This window comes from Chenopodium album, chromosome 16 (genome assembly GCF_948465745.1).
Source record: "Chenopodium album chromosome 16, dcCheAlbu1.1, whole genome shotgun sequence".
Classification (NCBI taxonomy): domain Eukaryota; kingdom Viridiplantae; phylum Streptophyta; class Magnoliopsida; order Caryophyllales; family Amaranthaceae; genus Chenopodium; species Chenopodium album.
In genome coordinates, this window is record NC_137849.1 from 25,886,986 (window position 1) to 25,892,985 (window position 6,000).

The window sequence follows — 6,000 nt, forward strand, 5'->3', positions numbered from 1 at the left end:
GTTAAAGCCGGCATGTCCTTTTGAACAACCTTCTCGGCAGTCATAGCTTTGTCAATAACGATCACCTTGTCAGCTCCAGTAATAGCTGGATTGCGTAAAATGATGTTTAGTTTCTTGGAAACAGGTGGTTGATCGGTATCATCTTCCAGATTGACAACATGAGTGCTGTCTACCGGAACCTCTTTCAATTTTCCTGCTTGCTGGTCTTTCTGTTGCTGCCTAGCCTGCTCAGCATCATCTTTTTTCTGCCTCTTTGATTGATCTCGGCTAGATAGCTCACTTCCCCTTTTGGAAGTAAAACTACCACCCCTTTTTGTGGGAAGAGGCCTGGGCTGGACTCTGCGATGTTCGCTGGCAGTCATATCTTTCTTTTTTCTCTTTTTTCCTTTTGATGCTCTAGTGCAATAGACCGGAAGAGTATCGTAGTTACTCTAAGGGTTTGGAGGACACTGATGCTTTATCCAGCCGTCTAGGTACAACCCTAGCTTCTCAAAGTCTAATTTGTTGTTACCTGCAGTCAGACAACATTGTAAGCTTTCAAGTGAAAACAATAATGTCGGAAATGACGATTGACGCATATAGTGGGAACAAATTGAACGGCGATGCAGCTAACAACTATTTTAGAATAACTGATTTTATGTATAAAAGAAAAGCAATAATAAAGAAAAAGGAAGAGAGAAACAAAATCTGACTTAAAAAAGGCCATACCAAATTCATCAGTCTAGTAGAGATCGACATGAGACAAAGGGGCGTTGCCCAGAATATAATTACAGTTGGGAAGCCATACCCCCGGCACAACTTTGTTTTTCTTACCAGCGGTTACATATGTACAATTAAAGAAGTTAAAAGCATACTCTTCCAATTTACCTAACTTTCTACTTTTTATAGTGCTAAACATGCTATGGGGAGGGCAGAAAACTCTACGAACCTTATAGTTGTTAGGAACACTTAGAAAATAAAACTAATTCATCCATTTTTTACAGCTTGTTAGTTTCGGCCACACTGTACACTTGCCAGGTGCTGTAAATATTGACCAGAATCCAGGCGATTGACTGTCTTTCTTAATCCAGTGTAACCTTTGAAACAGATTCAGTGTTAAACGAAAGTCCATAAATATCATTACCCAGATAAGAGATATCATATTGCGTATAGTTGGAGGAGTTAGCTGTGTAACACACATGTTCCAGGCCCTGAGAATTTTCTCGACAAACGAGTGTAACAAAAACCTTAGCCTGAATTCGAGGTGCTTGGAGTATACAACAATATGGCCGTTAGGACCGTTAAGGGCAGTTTGCTCTTCTTCAGGTAACTTAAGATCATAACCTTCAGGTAAGTTGAAAAAAATGCCTAATGCGACAATAATCCTTGTCGATAGCAATCTGGCGCCACTCTAGATCGATAACTATATTGTAGGCGTCGTTTGAAGTGCGCCTACATAAGCATGTTGTGAATATGCTTGGCACTCTTAGGAAGTGGGAATCGACATATACGATTAGGGACAAGGAAAGTAGGGAGCCGCCAAGCTATTTATAATGAAAACAGTCCGGATATGATAAAAAAGGAATCGGAGTTCGAAAAGGAATAAAACACGACGCTGTCGCCGCAATAGCCTCTGTCGCCGCGCGACAGAGTGCAACGCCGCGCAACAAGCCTGTCGTCCGGTGCTACCAGACAGTTTTTGCGGATTTTGTTTTATCATATCTTTTGATCCAGAAGTCCAAATAAGGCATATAATATGTCGTTAGAAAGATATTGAAGTCTACTTTGCAACCCAATTAGAATTAGATTAAAATCTTTTGTAGATAAAAAGATATGGCTGAAATAGTGGGACGGTGTTTGTTTTGGATTGAGTTTCGTATTCCATTCATATCTTTTTTGTTATAGCTCGGAATTAGTATTATAATATATCATTGGAAAGATAATTTCAAGATCTATCCAACCATGTAAGATTTGGATAAAAATTATGAGGCACAAAAATAATAGAATTAGGACTAAAAAAGGAAAGTTTTAAAATAGGAAAGTTTTTATTCAATTTCAAATTTCTCTCGAAATTTTCCGTGATTTTTGTCATGAGTGGAGGGTACCGACTTTCTCTCAAAAAAGAAAGACGTGAAAAAAAGTTTTGTTTTTGACTTTCCCTCGATGAAATTTTTTTGAAAAAGTTTTAAAACTTCCTCAAAAGAAAAGACATGAAAAAGGGAAGAAGTTTTAAACTTCCTCATTGAGCAAGACGAAATGAATTGTTTGGATTGAACTGTTTTTCTTGAAAATAATGTATGCATGATGCATGTTCTTAGGTGAGGAGGCTAAGGACAATTACATCATGTGACATGAAAAATGAATGAATTTAGGTCATGGAGTTAAGCATCATATGTGGTGTAAAGAAACGATATTGAACGTCACTAAGGTCTGGAAGCTAAGCACATATATAGATGAAGTGATTATTGCATAATGAACATTGCTTAGGTCAAGGAGCTAAGCACGATATGCTTTGTATGATTACAAATCATTGATATATAAATGTTGCTCAGTACATTATGCGATGCGTGAAACAATGAACATTGCCCAGGTCAGGAAGCTAAGCAAGTATATATAATGTTTCTTCTAATGAATGTTGTCTTGAAAGATGATGAAGCATGCACGGTACGGAAACAAGATTTCATGATAAAGGGTTCCTAAGGGAAAGATGATATGGCTATGTATGTATGAAAGAAGTGTGTGAAAGTAATACTAAGGTGAGGCTGCAAAGGCTATGGTGATGGAAAGAGATGTGAGAAAAGTCGAAATGGTGACTCTTTAGGCTAGGTAAGCTAAATGATCTGGGTTCAAGCCCCCAATTCTAGCTCTAGATGGATAGGTTCATAGGGATAAGCATTGGATATTCTTTGAGTCGATCATGCATATGAATGTGGCCGCACCTCAATGTGAGGTGCCTACGTATCCATTAGGAATCAGGCCGAACGTAGCTCTAATCGAACTTTGCACAAGTGTATGCACACCTCAAAGAGGTATTCCAGGGGTTGTAATGTGGTTAACTTGATGGTTTAAGGAAAAAAGGGTAAAAGGCTCAAGAGCCGAGAGAATCCCAAAGATGTGTAATTGTGAATTTGAAAATTTTGAATTTTGCAAGTTTTATTTTTCATAATTTTTTTTTTGCTTTGAATTATTTTTTTTTTGTTGTCATTCTTTTGAATCAATGTAGGCAATCTCAGATCATGCAGTCCATCACTCACTTAACATTCATGTTTCTCAAGCACGGTACCAAGCACTCGATGAGAGACACAATTTTAGATGTGTTCGTATCCAAGACATTGGAACACTTACGTTTAGACATTGTTTTTTTTACTTACTTTTTTTTTTATTTGAACTTGCTTTCTGAATGTTACACAAATTGCACACTTCCCCATCCCAGGGTTAGGGGAATATGGGTTGAAGAAATGAAGGCCAAACGTTAGACGAGGCTCAAAATGGTTTGTGTCAAGAAATGGAGTGTATGTTTGAATGGTTAATGGAAAAAATGGGTTGCAAAGGTGCCTCAAATCATTAGTGTACCTTGTTTCGGGTGTTTTTGTGTCCCTTTGGAGAGTTACAACTCAAAGACAGGGTCCAACAAAGCCGCTTATACCTGTAAAAGAACGGAGCTCTGGATGTTTGGAGGTCCGCCTCCGAAGATTAAGTTAGTACAGATTCGGAGTAAAACGTGCGGAAAGTAAATATCTTCTCGGATTCCGAGATCAGGTGTTCTCTGTTTTCGAGAGCAATAAATGATGTAATGATTAAGACGTGCCCCAATAAATGGGAATCTCCCCATTTATAGGGTCTTAGAAAGGTGTGCCCTGTCCTAGGGTTTGATGACCTAGGATTTAGGGCAGCATCGTCTTGCGGCTCCCTTGGGATTTGGGCCTTGAAGGCCGCCATTCCCAGAAGCCATATTTGCGTGACACGTGTCAACATCTGGGAGGTCCATTTGGACACCTCTTTCAGTGACACGTGTCATGCTCTCATTGGGCAACTTGGTGGGGTAGATATAACCAAATCATTTTCCCCTCGCAGGGGTGACGTGGCTTGTCACGTGGCGCCTGTGACAAGTGTCAATTTTTCATTGGTTCGGCTTTTTACCTTTTACCATGGGTAGAATATAAGGTTTTTACCCTAGACTTTCCATCCTTTCTATAAATAGGGGTTGACCTCTTCATTATGTTCACACGTTTGCGTGAATCTTGAGAGAGAGAATCTAGAATCTTTGACTTCTAAGAACTTGTCTTCTTTTGTGATAGCATCCGACACTCGGCCACAAGTCCGCCTGTAAGCAGATTTTTGACCAAGCAGCTTGCGTACCTTCATTTAGTAAGGTAACCGTCTGATCTTTTCTTATTTATATTAGTTTTTTCTTTTTCAAAAATGGTTTCCCAAACGCACCCGGCACGGCCTAGGTTCGGTCACCGAGAACGGCTGAATCTAGAACTAGAAGTGCCGAATGCTCGTTCGAGGACTGCCCTGTGAGAACTTCTCCAAATCCGACCGTGTCTATGCCTCTGCAAGACATCTTGGCCAGAACAAAGTAAACCAGTAGGACGTATAGGGCGGATGGTTCTTGGTACCATTCGGAGAGTTCAACTGTATACTCGAAAGGCTCCATTAGGGCGCCTGTTGTCGAGATTCATGATCACCTGCCCAGCACTGTTAGCACCCCGAGCTCCTGGATTCTGGAGGAGTCGGATGATGAACAACAAATTCCCGGGCCGAGTGATTAGGTGCCGGATGAGGAAATGGGGGAGGACACTGCTGGCACTAGCCAGCAGGCCCCCAACTTGGATGTTAACTCCGATGATGACTCCGATTCATCATCATCTGACAGCGCCTCCATTGATTCGGAGGAGGCGCGTTCAAAATTAGACTCTGCTAGAGAGTCCTTGTCAGTGGACAGGGGGGAAGGATGGGCGGAGTCGTCTGCTTCGCGTCGGCTGGAATGTGCTGCATATTATTTGCATGTTCCCAAAGGCAGGCGGGAGAAGTTGACGGAGGACTTTGGGTAGTTCATTTCCAACCATGTCATGGGACATGGATTTTTCTCCCTGTGCCGGACGCTGAAGATATAGTCGTCTAGCCAGAGAAGGCCAGCTACGACGACCAATGCTTTGGCTGCTATGAGGCGGCCATTCAAGCTGGTCTTCGCTTTCCTCTTCATCCGGCCGTGGAGAGGATTCTAGATGGATACCAACTGGGTATCTGACAACTAGCCCTCAACTCTTAGGTCAACATCATGGGCTACGTTGCTGCCTGTGAAATGCTGGAGGTGGATCCCAGCTTTGAGGCATTCGCTCACATGCATTATCTGAGCAAGACTTCTCAATTAAGCGGCGCCGGATGGTTCACCCTTACTAGAAATTAGGGTTATATGATTGATGCGGGAGCGTCCAAGATTTCCTTTCTTGATAGTTTTTAATGTTTCTTTAGATAGATTTTTTCTTACAAGTTTTTACCTTTTCACTTGAAAGGGTTTTTCTTGTTTTAAGCACCTTAGGATTCCTTAATTAGTTTTTTAAGGTAGTTAGTTTAATGTGGGTTACTAGGAATTCAAGTTAGAGTAGAATTAGTTTTCCTAAACCGAATAGGATTAGGATTCTATCTATTTTATCTTTTCCTTGTAAAGCCTATAAATAGGCCACATAATTAGCAATAAAATTCAGAGTTTATTTTTGGAATTAATCCTTTCGTTGCTCGTTTGATTGTTAATCAAAACATCACTTGTTGCGACTTGTGATCATCTTTTAGTTGCAAATAGGAAGAGACCCTCTATTCTTCTGAGAATTAGAGTACTATCCATTTAATTTCATCCATAATAACCATATTTTTCATCACTATAATTCACAAAGCCATTAAACCACAATTGTGGTTGCATTCTATACAAAATCGAACTAAAATCCGCATCAATGATGGCGGTGGGGAAGGAGTCCAAATGGAAGGACTGGAGGAAGAAGTTTTACAGTCTCCTCCCCC